This window comes from Chiloscyllium punctatum, chromosome 36, assembly GCF_047496795.1.
Source record: "Chiloscyllium punctatum isolate Juve2018m chromosome 36, sChiPun1.3, whole genome shotgun sequence".
In the NCBI taxonomy this organism is placed as follows: domain Eukaryota; kingdom Metazoa; phylum Chordata; class Chondrichthyes; order Orectolobiformes; family Hemiscylliidae; genus Chiloscyllium; species Chiloscyllium punctatum.
The window spans coordinates 56,098,012-56,116,825 of NC_092774.1; the positions used below are offsets into that span (position 1 = coordinate 56,098,012).

Here is an 18,814-nt window from a genome sequence, read left to right on the forward strand (position 1 = left end):
CAGGAAATCACTGGTGCTGCCCTGACATAGATAGTCATTGTTTGAACAGAAGATTATGGGGAGAAAATGCAGAAATCCGAAATGCAAAGAGACTTAGGAGTTCAAGTCCAGGATTTTCTCAAAGTAAACTTGCAGGTTGAATTGCACTTTCCCCTGCAAGTGCCGAATGCGTGACACCAGCCCATTTACCTATTCCCTCCTCGCTATCCAAGGGGCCAAACTTACCTTCCAGGTGAAGCAGCACTTTACCTGCACTACCCACAATCCAGTCTACTGCATTTGCTGCTCACAATATGGCCTCATCTACATTGGGGAAAACGAACCGTAAACTGGATGACTGCTGCACAGAACATCTACGTTCTGCCTGCAAAAAAGACCCTGAGCTTCCAGTTGCCTGCCAATTCCACACCCCACCCTGTTCCCTGTCCAACATCTCTGTCTCAGGTTTGCTGTTGTGTTCCAGCGAAGCTCAGCACCAGCAGAACGAAGAGCACCGAATATTACACTTGGGGACCATACATCCCTCCGGTCCCAATATCGAATTCAACAATTCTAGGGCCTGAACTCCATGGTATCCTCGTCCCTGCCGCACACGCCAAGCCCTGTTATCACATAGTCTGTCATTCCACACTACTTAACCACGAACAGTGTCCATTAACAGTTAATCACCCCCCCCCCCCCACTCCACGCAGATCGTTATCAACTCCTTTTTCTATCCAACAGTTCTTCCTTCGGTTTGGGCTCTGTCCTGATCTCCGCCTTCCTCCCACAATATCTCCTGAATATAAACCGACATTTTCCCAATCACCATCTGTTCTGTGGAAGGGTCACCGGTAACTCCTGTTTTTTGTTCCTGATATACAGCATCCGCAGTTCTTTCAGATTTTTATTGAGAGAGAGTTGGACATTGTTTCGAGAGACAGAAGGAGAAGGGGGAGAAACAGAACAGACATGAACGTAAAATCATTGTAGTGCGATCACTTCCCTTAAGCATGAATAGAGGGGATGGGTCATCTGTGAGCTTGTGGCGCAACGGTAGCGCGTCTGACTCCAGATCAGAAGGTTGCGTGTTCAAATCACGTCAAGCTCACTACAATCAACGTCTAACATTTCAAATGAAGAAAGGAGTACGTCGGTTATATCGAAAGTTCTTTGCAGAAAGAAGCTTTCGATCACATGTGAATCTTTGCTGTCAGTTTGATTTGTGAACACTGTGTCAGGGAGGTGGTGTGCCTATTGTTTGGGTAAATGCTCAGCTCCCCGCAATGTGAGAAGTCGAACACAAACTGCTCAGCACGGGATTTAAACACACAGCCGCTTCGTTCAGTTGGTGACAGCGCAGTGTGTATAACATTATACCGATATTTTTACAACATAATCTAGAGATTTCCATCCAGGTTTTAGTCACATCAAACTGCCACGTAATGCTGTTATGGTCTCAGTAAACTATAATAACGTGAAGATCGCTGGGATGATTTTCTACATCCGACTGCAATATAAACACAGATCATTGTTTCCAGTTTTGGTGGAACAAAATACATCATATTGATGGAAAATTACAGTTAGTGCAAACTCAGCTAACCATCGATAAATATTAATCCTGTTCACTTCAATGGCCAAATTTCAATTCAGGAACCAAGTGCACTCGGCTGCTTGTAACATAGACAACATGACAAAATGGCTCATAGGAGGAGAAATGGGGCATTGAGGAGAAGTGAAATGTTTGCTTTTGGTCACCTCCACAATTGTTAGAAAAACAGGTTGAAAGGATTCTTAAAAGGTGTCTGAAGTAGTGGTGAGGGATAACACTTCAGACAGCGCAAAGTGGAAGACCACTTTCTAGTGGAAGAAAAAGACATTCCTTATTTCTGAAAGAACTGGGAAACAGAAGAGGGAATGAAATCTGACTTGGGAGCTATTTCCTATTTGTTGAGGATGTTGCTTCATCACAGTCTTGGGTTAGAGCATAAGCTCTTCATCAGGAATAAAGGGTGGCCCAAGGGGGCTGAGAGATAAATGGGAAGGAAGTGGGGCTGGAGGGAAGGCAGCTGGGAGTGCAATAGGTAGATGGAGGTAGGGATTGATGGTGATAGGTCAGAGATGAGGGTGAAGTAAATAGGTGAGAAGCAAGGTGGACAGGTATGACAGGTCAAGAGGTTGGTGTCGAATTGGAAGGTTGGATTTGGGACAAGGTGGGGGAGAGGAAATAAGGAAACTGATGAAAACTGCATTGATACCATGTGGTTGGAGGGTCCTAAAGCAGAAGTTGAGGTGTTTTTCCTACAAGTGTCGGGTAGCAAGAGGTTGGCAGTGGAGGAGGCCCAGGACTTGCATGTCCTTGGTGGGATGGGAGGGGGACTTAAAGTGGTAAAAACAATGACTGCAGATGCTGAAAACCAAATACTGGAAGAGTGGTGCTGGAAGAGCACAGCAGTTCAGGCAGCATCCAACGAGCAGTGAAATCGACGTTTTGGGCAAAAGCCCTTCATCAGGAATAAGGCAGTGAGCCTGAAGCGTGGAGAGATAAGCTAGAGGAGGGTGGGATAAAGTGTTTAGCCACAGGGCGGTGTGTCGGTTAGAATTAGAGTCCAAGAGTTGTTCCCTGAAATATTCGGTTAGTTGGCATCCAGTTTCCCCAATGTGGTTGAGACCATATTGCGAGCAATGGACATAATCTTATTAATACATTGCATAAGTCTTAGCCTGCCAGAATTATTTTCTTTTATTAAATTAAAGAAAATTTTTATTCAATTGGACGACTGCATGAAACGGTTTGTTGGTCAGATTTGAATCATCACTCCCAAATGAGACGATGCCATGAATATCAGTGAACTGCTCTTTTTGTTAAAAACCACAAGTTCTTGATTTATTTTCACAACTTACTGGTATTCACACCTGCACATTCTCTGTCAAACTCTGACATCTGAAATTAAATTACAGCATTAATTTTGACTTGAACTATTCGAACAAACAAATTAATAGCACACAGTGAATCGCAAGTCTGATTAATCTGAAATTAAATTTGACCAAAAAACTATAAAATCAAGATGGGAGATAAGAAATGGGGGAAGGGCAGAAGGCGAGAAATGCAGCATCATAGAAAGTGCTCCCCCAGAAAGTGCATTTTACCAACCACCACTGCTAAATATAAACACTCTTATATGATCCTTCGGTTTTAATGTAAACCATAGCCCCTTACAGGAGGTACCATTTAAATGAGTTAAAAATACAAGCATTGAGCAAATCCAGCTTCCAGCCGTACCCCGCGCTTCTTGGAGCTTGGACCTTCCTCCAGCGCCAGGGGGTTGTTGAACTCCTGGGCTCCAGCGGCCACGCCTCCACTGAAGAAGCTTTGGGAAGCAGATGCAAAGGCAAGATGCAGAACAGAGAACCTTTGTATATGAAAGCAGCTGACAGAGACATTGAGCAATAGAATCACATGGTTTTTACCCATCGACCTCTGGGTTATCTACCCAGCACACTCACGCAGCAATTCTCTACTTCTGTGCTCCCAGCAGCTGGACCATGGATCAGTTTAAAGTAGGTCCTATATCTCTGTTTACATCGGTACATAAGGCAGTGAAGAAAGGTTTCAGCACACTGGCCTTCATCAGTTAGGGAACTGAGTACAGATGTTGGCAAGTTATGTTGTAGTTATACAGGACGTTGATGAGGCCGCACCTGGAATATTGTGATCAGTTTTGGCCCCCTTGGTGTTCTGACTTCTGACTTCTTCAACTCTGGGTTTATGTTGAACTTGATGGGATACTTTGTCCAACTCAGCATGTTTAAACAGTATCTCTCAGAGGGATTCATCTGAAACTTTTGAGGAGGTGAGCTCAACAAGATTGAATTATTCAAAGTTACTTGAACTCTGTTTTAAACTTACATCAGGACCAGTAGTCAGAGACACGTACAGCATGGAAACAGACCCTTCGGTCCAACTTGTCCATGCTGACCTGATATCCTATATTAATCTACTCCCATTTGACAGCACCTGACCCATATACTCTGGCCGCTCATTTCATATAAGTACCACCCTCTGCATGAAGAAGTTGTCCCTTTAATTTGTTTCGCCTCTTACCCTAAACTTGTGCCCTCTAGTTCTGGACTCCCCTACCCAAGGAAAGGACATTGTCTATTACACTGTCAATGCCCCTCATGATTGTATAACCGGTATTAGGTCCCTTCTCTGCCTCCGATGCTCCAGTGAAAACAACCCCACGCTATTCAGCCGCTCCCTGCAGCTGAAACCCTCCAACCCCCAGCAACATTCATGTAAATCTTTTCTCATAGATAAGTCACTCTTTCAGTCATGAAGAAGGGTTAATACCCAAAACGCTGACTACTCCACATCCTGGTGCTACCTGGCTTGCTGTATTCTCCCAACCCCCGGCTTGCCAACTTCGGGTTGCAATATGTCGTGGCTCAGTGATTACCACTGCAGCCTCACAGCGCCAGGGACCCAGATTTGATTCCAGCCTTGGGTGGCTGTCTGTGAGGAATTTGCACTTTCCCCCAATGTCTGAGTGAGTTTTCTCTGGGTGATCCTGTTTTCTTCCATAAACCAAAGATGTGCAGGTCATGTGGATGGGCCATGCTTAATTGCCCATAGAGGTAGGTACATTAGTCAGAGGGAAATGGGTCTGGATGGGTTACACTTCGGAGGGTCGGTGTGGACTTGTTGGGACAAATGGCCTGTTTCCACACTGTAGCTAATCTCATCCAATACATTTGTTACTAACGAATGGCAGAGTAGGCCAAACTTCTTCTCCGATGGTCTTGCGGTCTTAGGTTTCTCTGGATCATTTCATTGGCAATGTGCAGTCCCGGGCTCAATGAGCAACAGTGTCCACTGAAGGCAAAGCTCATAGAATCATAGAACCCCCACAATTTGGAAACAGGTCCTTCAGCCAAACAGATCTGCACTGATCTTCGGAAAACTAACCCACTCAGATCCATTATCCTATCCTCCATAACTTGCACACAGACTCCCAAGGGTGGAATTATTCCTGAGTTCCTGGTGCCATGAGGCAGCAGTGCTAAACCTGAGCCACCATGGAGTTGTGATGTTGGGGTGTCGGGAAGGCAATTGCAGTCCAGCAGAAGACTAAAACAGCCCACCGACTCTCCCACTGCACCCACTGTCAGAAATGGCAGGAGGTTCAGACCTGGGAGGTGACTGAAGGCATCATCACTGGTCGGATCTGATTGCTGGGAGCGCTGGTGCCCCCGCTAGTGCTTCCGCAAGTTGTAGGAAAACATGAACCTCTTCCCACACTCGGTCCAGCTGGAGGGCATCTCCCAGGTGTGGGCACATTGGTGCTTCAGTAGGGCAAAGGAATTGCTGAAGGCTTTCCCACACTTAGGGCAGCAGAATGGCCTCCCCTCCTCCGCCACTGTTCCCCCCCCCCCCCCCCCCCCCCCCCAACACACCCGTGTGGTCCAGCTGGTGATTCAGCAGTGTGGATGAGCAGGTAAAGACCTTCCCACATTCGGGGCAGGAGAATGGCTTCTCCCCGGTGTGGATAGACTGGTGCCTCAGCAGGGCCGAGGAATTGCTGAAGGCCTTCCTGCACATAGGGCAACTGAGCGACCTCTCGACCATTTGGACACACCAATGGGCCAGTACATCGGAGGAAAGAGCAATGCCCCTCCTGCAGTTGGGGCAGAAGAACGGCCTCTCAGTGTGGACCCACTGGTGTCTCAACAGATGGGAAGAACTGCTGAAGGCCATCTCGCACTTGGGGCCGGAGAACAGCCTTCCACGGTGTGGGCCAACTGGTCCGTCAGCAGGGCAGAGGAGTCACTGAAGGCCTTCCCACATTCAGGGCAGCAGAAGGGCCTCTTCCCCTCTGTGGACCCATTGGTGCTTCAGAACCCTTTCAAATTTCACAATATCCTTCTGATTGGAGGGACACCAGAATTGCACACAATATTCTAAAAGTGGTCTCACAAATGTCCTGTACAGCCACAACATAACTTCGCAACTCCAATTCAGGTAGCATCCAAGCAGCTTCGAAATCGACGTTTCGGGCAAAAGCCCTTCGTCAGGAATAAAGGCAGTGAGCCTGAAGCATGGAGAGATAAGCTTATCTACGTTTTTCTCTTGTGGTGTTCGTAGTTTCTCTGTGCTGCAGTGTGTCGTGGCTCGTTGAAATAATGTCCTGATGCAGCTTCGTTTGTGGGTGTTGGGATGATTGCTTCTGTGGTTAAGTATTTGGTTTGTGTGTGTTGGTTTTCTGTAGATGCTAGTTTGAAGTTCCCCGTTGACTGTTCGCTCTACTGTGACATCGAAGAATGCTGTTTATTGTTGTTCTCCTCTTTTTCAAACTAGGAGCCCCCCTCAGGCCATAGTCTCACTACCTGGAACACCAATATACAGACTAGTCAAAGGCCTCCACTGAGGACTAAAACACCAAGTCGAAGATTCATGCCACTCCATTTACTCCATCCAAGAATTCCTGAACACCAAAGACACGAAGATAGAAGAGGATGGAATAATGTTGTCCTTTGACATAACAGCCCTGTTCACATCCATTAACATCAACGTGGCCAAAGAAAACTGAAGATACTACTCGAAGAACTAAAGACAAAAACACAGAACCAACTTCAGCAGCAAAGATAACACTGTCAACCTCGTGGAACTGTGCCTTATCACCCACTTTATATTCAGTAACAAGCCCTACAAACAAATCAACGAAACGCCCATGAAACACTTCTGTCATCAAAAAATGAAACAAATTAGAGGAAACCTACAACACCATCAACAATCTCCTTACTGGCATAAAATTAACAAAAGAGGAGAACAACAACAAAGTGCCATTTCTAGATGTCACAGTAGAGCGAACAGTCAATGATAAATTCAAAACAGCCTCTGCAGGAAAGCCACACACGCGAACCAAGTACTTAGCTACAGAAGTAATCATCCCTACACATACAAACAAATCTGAACGAGGACACTGTTTCAACGAAACACGACACAGTGCAGCACCCAGTGACTACGAAGACCAATAAGTAACTCTACAACTTTAAGGAGAACGAGCAGCCAAAAAAGCACACTGCAAATTGCTTCCCTGACCGGGAATCGAACCCGGGTCACGGTATTTAGAAGGCTTCCACCAAAGTTGTTTCTTGTATCCATTGCTCCCGATGCGGTCTCCTCTACATTGGGGAGACTGGAGCCCCGTCGCAGAGTCAAGTCACAGCGTTTGAGGGAACGTCTCCAGGACACCCGTCGCCCTGTGGCCCAACATTTCAACCTCCCCTCCCACTCTGCCAGGGACATACAGGACCTGGGCCTCCTCCATCGCCCCTCCCTCCCCACCCGATGTCTGGGGTAAGAACGCCCCAACTTCTGCCTCGGATACATTCAACCCCAGGACATCGATGTGGACTGCACCAGTTTCCTCATTTCCCCTCCCCCCCCACCTTACCTGAGTTCCAACCTTCCAACTGAGCGCTGTCCTCAGGACCTGTCAATTTCCCTTCCCACCTATCCACTCCACCCTCCTCTCTGACCTGTCACCTACGTCCTCAACCCCATTCACCTATTGTACTCTTTGCTACCTTTGGCCCAGCACCCCCCAATTTATCTCTCCACCCTGGAAGCGTCCTGCCTCTGTTCCTGATGAAGGGCTTTTGCCCGAAACGTCGATTTTCCTGCTCCTCGGAAGCTGTCTGACCTGCTGTGCTTTTCCAGCACCACTCTGATCTAAACTCTGGTTTCCAGCATCTACAGTCCTCACTTTTGCCTAACCAATAAACGCAGTGTGCCGATTTCACATCAACAAACTGACACAAGCGGACACAACGTCTACAGAAACCCTAGCACATTACTTTACATTAAAGACATCTGGGAAATGATGTCCAGACAACTCAACCCTCTCAGCATCATGGTAGCCCACAAACCTCCCAACACACTCAAACAGCGGCTAATGAACCTGAAATACCCGATACAAACAACCAGCAAACGAATGTTATTTATAAAATACCATACAAGGAAATATATACATGAACTCTGCCACACAGGTCTCTGTGGCAAGAAATGCTGGGATGAGATAAGGAAGATTTTTTTCAGCCAAAACGAATCGGCACTGACTGGACAGCCATTTAAAATCAAGGCTGTCAGCCCAGGATGGAAGATCCGAAGGGATGGACAGTTTTCTTATTTCCTGAAGATTTACAAAGGTGAGACTGGGTTTTGGTGCTTGTTCCCTTTCCACTCCCAAGAGCCGCAGTGGTTGGGGCGGTGTGTTGGGGAAAGTGAAATGTGCCCGTGAGCAGCGTGTGGGGCTATTTCAGCTTCCCCTCCTCTGACAGCGCTGTGAGTTGACTCTGATGTTCTCAGGGACATTTACTGACGCGAGACAGTGAAAGGATTCTCATTCCCGCAGATCAGGAATTCAAACCATATGCCGGCTTCAGGACAATGAGAAAGATTAATTGGGGTGTGTGAAGAAGCTGTGAGCTGCATTTCAAACAGGTAGGTGGAGTCAGATGCGTCATCCATTGCGCCCCTGGCACTGAGCGTACCAGAAACCGCCATGCTGCAGAGTTCTGACGTTGACACGGACATGCGCAGCAATGGGAACATTCACAATGTGAACAACCAAAGATAATCTAAATCACAGATTCCCTTCCACAGGCCCAACTTTGTGAAGCAGTATCTTTCATTGGCAAATCAAACACCTTTGTCCTCAGGTGCCTGCTTAACTTCGATCACGACTTCACGCCCCTCACTGTTCTAGTCTCATTTCAAAACACTTGGCTCATCGCCTCAATAGCAGCTCTGTGGGTATCTGCTTGTTCCACCCTGACAGGCAGTGGGCTACAGATTCCCGACCAGTCCCAATGTGATTGAAATATTTCAACCCGTCCACTGACTGCATTTTAAAAAAACCGTGGAGCAATCTCCCTTTTCTTTTGACGTCGTTTCTCAACTGTAGTCGGCAGGGTTCACACCTGCGTGGGGGAACAGGAATGGATTTCATGTCCATCGCATTCACCACTCGGCCCACCAATACAGAACCACACTGACAGCTTCATTTCCCAGGTCTGTCTGCCTGTGGAGCTGCGAAAGAGTAAATCATTGCTGAGTTTGTTTGAATCCAATCACTTCACAGGTTTCAAAAGGGTTAAATATCTGCAAATGGCGAGTCTGAGTGTTTCATCCCGAAAGATGAAATGGACGTTCAGTCAAAAACAGAAATTGCAGGAGCAACTCAGGAGGTCAGGCAGCATCTGTGGAAAGAGAATCAGAGACAATATTTCAGAACTCGTTTTTTTCCTCATCCAGGTACAGCCAAACCTGCTGAGTTTTTCCAGCAGTTTCGCTTTCTGTCTCGGATTCTCAGCATCCGCAGTCCTTTACGTTAGAAATTCAATCAATTCAGAAACCCCTTTGTGCTGCCTCAGTGGAAAAGATTTCCGTTTGGGAAACATTTTCCTGAAACCATTAAGAACGTGCACGTTCGCAGCCAAGAAAGCGGTAGGAGCGAGAACAAGAAACACACCGTCCCTGGGTGGTCTCGAACCACCAACCTTTCTGTTAACAGCCGAACGCGCTGACCAATTGCGCCACAGAGACAGACCCGAGCACCAGGCCCACAGTGACTTTGAGGAACCTACTATTCAATTCATAATTCAACCCGCCCCGCCCAAAATTACCATTGTCTTCTATCAGTTTTACTTTTCCATAATAAAGCCTTGGACATTCATTATGGAGACATGGGGACAGCCTGATCCCACCATCTGCAGGCACATCCATGTCACGACGAACGAACTCTCCTTCACCGGGGCCATCGCCCTCCGAGCCTTTCAGTGTTTTGCTTTTTCCCGAATTTTCTCATTGGCCCCGAGCCGAGAATGGGTTTGAATTCCTGATGTGCAGAGAATTCTTTCAATGTCTCGGGTCAGTTCATGTCCCGAGAATATCAGAGTCAATCAGCCTCTTAAACAAGGGGACGGTGTCTGGACTGTCTCTGCTCAGTCCGTCAGTTCATCCTTCATTCTCCTCTAATTCCACTTCCCAAAGAGTTTCTAAAGATTCACAAAGCTGGAGACTGGGATTTGTGTTTTACTTCCTGAACATTTTTCCACCTGCTAACTGACAATATTTTGCCAAAACCTCTTCCCCATTGTAACACATGCATCATGTCCAGGGATGAGGAATTTCCATTTTGTGGAGACATTCCCAAGTTTGGGAATGTTCTCTTTGGAGCAAAGAAGGTTAACTGGAGATTTCCAGGGGTTTTTGTCAATGATGGGAGAAGACGTGGTGTTTTCGCTGCTCGTTGAATGCTGCCTGAACTGCTGTGCTCTTCCAGCACCACTAATCCAGTATTTGGTTTTCAGCATCTGCAGTCATTGTTTTTACCTTGTTGATTTTAACCCTACTGCGAATCCTCTTGCAAGGATGCCTGCCTTGAAGAAGTTTTCCTCCTCTCTCTACAAGAATCTCAGTGAGTCCCTCTCCCACTGCAACTCCCAGGTCATTTCCTCTGCTCTGAAGCTCTTCAACCATGTTATGAAACAAACTCGGTACCACAGCCACATTTGCCTAGTTTCAAACTTCCAGCTCAGTTACTGTCTCCTTGACTTGTCCGACCTGCCTATCTTCTTTTCCACCTATCCACTCCACCCTCTCCTCCTTGACCTATCACCTTCATCTCCTCCCCCACTCACCCATTGTACTCTATGCTACTCTCTCCCCACCCCCACCCTCCACTAGCTGATCTCTCCATGCTTCAGGCTCACTGCCTTTATTCCTGATGAAGGGCTTTTGCCCGAAATGTCGATATCGCTGCTCGTTGGATGCTGCCTGAACTGCTGTGCTCTTCCAGCACCACTAATCCAGTATTTGGTTTTCAGCATCTGCAGTCATTGTTTTTACCTTAATGATCAGAAGAACCTATTGCCACTGACTAGGGTCAGTTACCAGAGGACAGGGATTGCAGTTCTTTAATGGAAAGCAGCATTTGTGTCAAACAAACACAGCGAATACTGCAGAAAGCCAACGGGTCGAGTAGCATCAGTGGAAAGGTAAACAGAGCCGACGTTTTGAGTGTGCTACGGTTTTTGTTCAGAACTCAGTCATTTGCCTCTTCCCGAAGTTGGTCCAGGCCTGTGTCTCAATTGGCAAACACATGGCAAGTGCAGTGCCGCAATGTGAAGTTATAGCCTTTGCTGTTTAAAAATAAAAGCAGTGCATTGTTGAAATGGTGACATATTGGAATGTGGAGAAAGTGAGGACTGGAGGTGAAAGTCGAAAAATGTGGCACTGGAAAAGCACAACAAGTCAGGCAGCATCTGAGGAGCAGGTCAGGGAACGTTTCGGGAACACGCCCTTCATCAGGAATGATGTATGGATGTACTAAGGGGTCTCAGAGTCCCTCCACACCAGTCAATGCCAGTTGTCGGGCAGATGCAGCAGGCAATGAGCAAGGCAAGTGGTATATTACGAAGAGGAATTGAGTTCAGAAGTGGGGTCATTGAACTTATTCAAGGCGAAGTTCATCTGATTTTTGAACAACAAAGAAGTGGATGCTTATGGGGGGAGGTAAGAAAATGGTTTTAAGACCAGCACAGATCAGTCACAGAGTCAGACAGCACTGAACAGACCCTTCATCCAACTAGTCCGTGCTGAGTATGTTCTCAAACTAAACTCGGCCCACCTACCAGTGTTTGGCCCATAAACCTTCGAAACTTTCGTATTCATGTACTTATCCAAATGTCTTTTAAACGTTGTAACTGTACATGTATAAAATCATGAGGGGCATGGATAGCTTAAATAGACAAAGTCTTTTCCTGGGGTGGGTGAGTCCAGACCGAGAGGGCATGGGTTTCGTGTTAGAGGGGAAAGATACAAAAGAGTTCTAAGGGGCAACTTTTTCACGCAGAGGATGGTACGTTTATTGAATGATCTGCCAGAGGAAGTGGTGAAGGCTAGTACGATTGCAACATTTAAAAGGCATTTGGGTAGGTGTATGAATAGGAAGGGTTTGGAGGGATATGGGGCCGTGTGCTGTCAGGTGGGACTAGATTGGGTTGGGATAGTTGGTCGGCATGGACAAGTTGGACCAAACAGTCTGTTTCTGTGCTGTACATCTCTATCTCAATGTCCAACATACTCAGTGACCTGGCCTCCACAGTTTTCTGTGACAATGAATTCCATAGATTCACCACTCTCTGGCTAAAGAAATTTCTCCTAATCTCCATTCTCCCTTTATGCTTATGCTATGCCCATGGGTATTAGTCTCTCCTCCCAATGAAAACATCTTCCCAATGTCCACTCTGTCCAGGCCGTTCACTGTTCTATACGGTTCAGTTAGATCCCCCTTGAATGTGGGCCTGTTAATCAGCATGAACCAAACCCTTCAGGATGAGGACATCCGTGATTAGATTCAACAAAGTGAGAATGGAGGGTGAGAGTGTGGGATGGAGATTTTCAGCTTTGAGGGAATAAAGTAGGAAAGAAAGTTTAATATAAATTATAATTGATCAGATGAGCCGATGAGCCAAGGAGTAGTGGATGGAGTTTAATTTAGACAAATATGAGCTTTTGCATTTTGATGAGGCAACTCAGGACAGGACCAATGTGGTTAATGGTAAATTAATGGAATTCTGTGCTCAAGGAAGCAGTAGAGGCAGCTTCATTAAGACACTGTTGGATGTTTTTTTTTGCGTGGTAAGGGAATTAAGGGAAGTTGGGATAATGCAATTAGGAGGAGCTGAGATGATTGATCGATCCGCCATGATTTTAATGAATGGCGGAGCAGGGTCGATGGGCCAAATGGCCTACTCCTTCTATTACTTTGAAACGATAACCCTGCGTTTCCCATGGCCAACCCACCTAACCTGCACATCCCTGGACACTGGGCAATTTAGCATGGCCAATCCAAATCAAGGCCAGTGAGCAATGTAGTGATGTGGAAACCAAACACCAGAGAATGATAGAAAGGGACAAGGAGAATAAATGTACGAGCAATCAAAACTGGATTCTAACCATCACAAAAAAATAAGACTAAAAGCTCAGTATGTGAATGTGTGCTGCATTGTAACAAAAGCGAATTAATTGACTGCACACATTGTAGAGAATAATTATGATCGGAGACTCCTTACAGAGATATGGCTTCAGAATGACAAGGATTGGATCCGGAATATCGAGGGGATACGTGGCATTCAAGTCGAGTGAGAGGCTCAGTAAAGGTAGAGGGTGGGCACTGCTAATCAAAGCACTGATAGCATGGTAGTCTGGTGTCAGCTCGGATTTCAGGTCCTGAATTCTCTGTCCTCTAATCTCCCTGTTCCCACAGAGTTAAATGTTGTCTGTTCTCAGCTCTGCTCGATTTCTGTTGAAGCTTTGACCCCCTTTTACACCTTCTGGAGCAATAAAATATTCTGAGCCTCCTGGGAATGACACCTTATCTATACCCCTTCTGATTTTAAAATCTCTATAAGGTTAACTGTCAACTTCCTCGGCTCCATTGGAAAAATGTCCCAGCTTCTTCTTAACTCAAACCCTCCATTCCCTGCAACACGCTGGTAAAGTCGGGAATAGGGAATTGTATCAAATTACATAAATGTACTGTCTGAAACAATCTAGCTGTGTTCTGGCCTGAGATATTGTGAGTCCCTGGTGTAAGTAATTACGAATGCAATAATTTTGGTCACAGAATTGAACAATCATTTTGCAACAAAGGGATCTACTTTGATAAGGAGGTTTGGTCATTTCTAGGGTAAGTGAACATTTTGTAGATCAGGGAGATGAAGTTCCAGACACTTGGGAAGGGCAAGAAATGAATTTGATGAAGAAGACAAAGAACTGTGGATGCTGGAAATCTGAAACATAAACTGAGAACACTGGAAAAACTCAGCAGGACTGGAATGCATCTGTGGAGAGAAAGCAGAGTTAAAGTTTCGAGTCCAACAACCCCTCTTCAGGATTCTGAAATAGTTTGTGAGAACACCTTAAGTCATCTGCCCAGCTTTAAGACCACAATACACAGGAGCAGGATGAGGCCATTTGGCCCATCGAGTCTGCTCCACCAGTCGATCATGGCTGATATGTTTCTCTATCCCATTCTGCTGCCCTCTCCTCATAACCCTTGACCCCTTATTGATCAAGAACCTATCTCTGTCTTAAATGCCCTCAATGACTTGGCATCCTCAACCCTTCTCCTAGTGGAAACATCATCTCCACGTCCACACTGTCCAGTCATAGAGTAGCACAACGCTGCCTGACCCACTGTGACCTCCAGCATTTGTTGTTTTCAGGATGGATTCCAGCATTTCCAACAACGCGCTTCTAAATTTTGTGCCCAGTTGGTTAGCTCTCCCTGGATCCCGTGAGATTTAACCTTACTCAACAATCTACTGTGTGGTACAATTAACCAAGTTCCCAGCCCCCACCTCTTTCTGCACACATGGGCAGCACGATGGATCAGTGGTTCGCACTGCTGCCTTACAGCGCCAGGGATCCGTTTTCGATTCCAGCCTTGGGGCAACTGTCTGTGTGGAGTTTGCACATTCTCCCTGCCGTGTGTGCTGGGTTTCCTCCAGGTGCTCTGGTTTCCTCCCAACATCTAAAGGTGTGCAGTTTCGGGAGAAGTGTCCATACTAAATGGGCCCATCGTGTGCTGTAATTATAGTGGAATGGGATAGGGGAATGTGTCCACATGGGTTACGCTTTGGATGGTCGGTGTGGACTTATTGGGCTGAATGGCGTGTTTCCACATTGCAGGAATTCTACGTGGCATTCCCCCAACTCCAGAGTCTCAGCACTCTTCGTTTTTCCCATGGACAGTGTCGGGAGGGAAACAATGTTTTACACGGGAGTAAGGTTCTGTGAGTGTGAAGCTAAAAGTAAACGCAGTGCATTGCTTGAGCCATTTTCCCCGGTACACCAGAGACTGAGAGGTGATCTTACAGGCGTTTCTAGAGTCATGCGAGGCATGGACAGGGTAAAGAGACAAGGTCATTTCCGTGGGATGGGAGAAGTCCAGAACAGGAGTATAATATGTTTGAGGTGAGGCAAGCAAGTGTAAGGAATGATCTGCCGGAGGAAGTGATGGATGGAGGTCTATTTATAACATTTAAAAGGCATCTGGATGGGTATATGAATAGGACGAGTTCAGTGGGATATGGCCAAGTGCTGGTAAATGAGACGAGATTAATGTAGGCTATCTGGTCGGAGAGGATGAGTTGGACTGAAGGACCTGTCTCTGTGCTGTGTATCTCTGTGACTCTGGCTTGCCTGTAATGTTTGCCCTGCCTGTGTTCAGTTTCTATCTGGTGTCGGTGCCAATGCCTTGATATCTCATTTCCTCCATCTGCCCACTTCCACCTCGCCAGATGTTAACCATTTCGTGTCTGGTTGTTTCTCAAGAAGCTGCATTGAAGGTTCATCCTGAATTGACACTTTTTTTTGCTTCCCAAAATCAGACTTACTCACTCCTAGATGCCGTGAAAGATACTATCTTTCTGGTGGAGGTATCCAAAATTCAGAGGTGTCTATCTTGATGTTTTCACTTTTCGGTCTCTGTAAGATCCTGTATCAGTACCATCGGGAGGATTAGTTTGAGCGGAGTGAGAATAGAGGGGTGAGAGGGGGTGGGATGGTGCTTTCAATTTTGTAGAAAAAGAAAAGAATGTTCTGCAGAAAGTAGAATTGCTTGTTTGGAATTTCTAACCTGGACTGACAGTAATGACTTTTGTAATCTCTTTTTACAGATTATTTGAAGATCTGAAGACAGACGTTTCAATATCAATACATGAAGAGCTTTGCCTGAAACATTGACTCTGCTGCTCCTCAGATGCTGCCTGATCTGCTGTGCTTTGACTCTGACTCTCCAGCATTTGCAGTCCTCAATTTCACGTCAATGTCTGGCAGTCACTGAATCCATCGGGACTTTAACAATTTTCGACTATGATTCTGTGAGAAGGAACCAAGCTTTTTGGTTCCTCTTTCAGTACGTTTTCAGCATCAGTGAGACTGGAAGAGAGACCCGACTGTTGCAGCACTCTGATTGTGGAGCCAGTAAACGTTATACAGACTGGGAAAAGGAATTCACGGCAGGGAGGTGCTGTACACGCGTTTGTGTGCAGCTGAAGCTTCGGTCATGGAGAAACCCAAGGAATCCCGTCCCGTGGAGAAACCATGACAATGTGGCGACTGTGGGAAAGGCTTCCGTTTCCCAGTAACACCAGGGTGAGACTGTTCTCCTGCTCTGAGTGCGGGAAGACCTTCAGCAGTTCCTACTTTCTGCAGAGGCACCAGGGGGTCCACACAGGCGAGAGGCCATTCTCCTGCCCCGAATGCGGGAAGGCCTTCAGCTATTTCCTCCGTCCGACTGATCCACCGCCGGGTCCACATATTGGAGAAGCCCTTCAGTTGCTCCAAGTACGGGAAGGCCTTCAATGATACCTCTGCCCTGCTGAGGCACCAGCGGGTCCACACCGGGGAGAGCCCGTTCTCCTGCCTCAAGTGTGGGAAGGGCTTTACCCAGGCATCCCACCTTCGGGTCCATGCGGGGGAGAGGCTCTTCTCCTGCCCAGAGTGTGGGAAGGCCTTCAGCAATTCCTCCCACCTGCTGAGGCACAGGTGGGCCCATACCGGGGAGAGGCCGTTCACCTGCCCCGAGTGGAAGCAGAGGATCTCATCATTCTGCACCTTGCAGAAGCGCCAGCGGGCGCACCAGTGCTCCCAACAATCTGATTCTGCTGGTGTAACTGTTGTGGGTCACTGAGAGGACTGAACCCCTGCACATTCTGACAGTGCTTATCCTGGGAGAGTCGGTCGGATTTTTTTGTTTTATGCTGTCGTGCTCCTCACCCCTGCAACTTTGATTCCAGTGGGCGCTGCTGCTCGGTGATACCAATAGCTGTTCTCTTTAGTTTTTTCTTGTCCAGTTAAAAAATTATTGACTCTGTCTGGGTACGAGCTCCAGTCTGTAAGAAATAGCTGAATACTTCAGGGTGTCCATTCGCATTCAGCCGTGACCTAGAAATTAAATTTACGGTTATGTGCCTGTGAACAACTCATCATCAAAGGATTGCCCAACGGCTTGGCAATCGATTGTTGGAAACTGTTTGCTTGAATTGATAATTTTAAAAATTCTCTTCCTTTATTTACCCCTTAAGTTTCTGTCTATGGGATGGTGGAGGACTTGAACAAAGGGATTAAATCCTTGCTATTTACTGGATTATCTTGTTTAACTTTGCCCTCGTAAATTTGCAGTATTCGTAATTGTTTGTTTTAGTTTAAATTCTCATTCTGGTGTGCAAGATCTGTTCATCAAGTGTGGTTTACTTCAGGAAACTGCTGTGGGGCATTCCCAGGACTGAGCCCCTGTGTATTCTGACAGTGTGTGTGCACTGGGAGAGTCAGTGGGTTTTTTTGTTTTAATCCCTTGCCCCACCTTGCCCCGCCACCAACTGCTTCCATTGTGCGTTGCTGCTTGTTGAGCCCAGGAGCTGTTCTCTCTAGATTCTATTGTCCAGGTAAAGAATTGTTGACTCTTTCTGGGAATGAGTCCCAGCCTGTAAAAAATGGCTGAATACTTTGGGTGTCTATTCACATTCAGCAGTGACTTTTAAATCAGATTTACAGTTACGTGTCTGTGAAACAGTCATAGTCCAAGGATTGCACAAAGGCTTGGCAATCCATTTTTGGAAACTGTTTGCTTGAATTGGTAAGTTTAAAAAAAATTCTTTCTTAATTTGCCGCTTAGGTTTCAGTCTCTGAGATGGTGGGGGACTTGTTCAAAGGGTTTAAATAATTGCTATTAATTAGATTATCTTCTTTAACTTTGCTCTGGAAAATTTGCCATATTTATAATTGTTGGTTTTTGTTTAAATTATAATGTTGATGTGCAAGATCTGTTCCTCATCAAGTCTGGTTCGGAACAGTTGAGAAATTGTGGGACATTGCATGTTTTAATTTCACTGTGTTGTGAATCTAGTGACAGTGACATTCATTTGTATTGGCTTGCTTACCCTTAGTTGTCGTGTCTTCCACCCCAACTATTCACTATGGTAGTGAGTTCCGCAGTCTCACCACACTCTGAGGTTTTTCATGAAATCCTTAGTAGAGAATTGTAAGGGGAAATGTTGACAAGGGCAGAATATAGGGTCTTAACTGCAAAAGGCAGGAAGACATTCGACAAAGTAAAACCATGACAATGTCGGGATAAATAAGGAACTTTGACAGCAATGAAGAGGTCACACGTCAGAGTTCAAGATAATGGTCGTGACAAAAAGAAAAAAGTACTCTGCAGATATTGGATATAGTAATTAACCAAGTTTCTAGATGCTGTAGTTGGTTGCATACGATAATAAGAGATGAAATAACCAAAACCACTCATGTAATTTGATGACGGTAACCATAAAGCAAGTGCATACTATTGATTGATATAGGCCAATTGCGTGCAAGCAGGTCATTCAGCCCATCGAGTCAACATTGACTGACCGTCCTACCCAGACCCAGTTCGTTACCCCATCCCTGTAATCCTGCATCTCCTATGGTCAATGCACCCTCACCTGCACATCCTTTGGAATGTTGGAGGAGGCCAGAGCACCACAGGAAGCCCACGCAGACACAAGGGGAGAATGTGCAAACTCTACACAGACAGTCGGCCCAAAGGTGGGATCAAATCCAGGTCACTGATGCCGTGAGGCAGCAGTGCTAACCACCGTGACACCACCACATGCTGCTATCTTAAAAAGTGAATTTCAAAGACTCGAGAACACTTGAGAGAAAAACAAAACTCTCCTCTCTTAAATGAGAGACTAGTCTCTGGCTAGAATTGAGTTG

At 46.2% G+C, this 18,814-nt stretch overlaps 1 protein-coding gene and 2 non-coding genes across 3 annotated transcripts in view; 1 reads left to right on the forward strand and 2 right to left on the reverse strand.

Moving 5' to 3' along the window:
• Nucleotides 1-18,814, reverse strand: part of LOC140460101 (uncharacterized) — a 101,120-nt gene that overhangs the window by 25,820 nt on the left and 56,486 nt on the right. The gene's annotated exons all lie outside the window — the stretch shown is intronic.
• On the forward strand, nt 1,019-1,090 carry trnaw-cca (transfer RNA tryptophan (anticodon CCA)). The gene has a single exon. It is a non-coding gene; the product is annotated as a tRNA-Trp (tRNA).
• On the reverse strand, nt 9,516-9,589 carry trnan-guu (transfer RNA asparagine (anticodon GUU)). The gene has a single exon. It is a non-coding gene; the product is annotated as a tRNA-Asn (tRNA).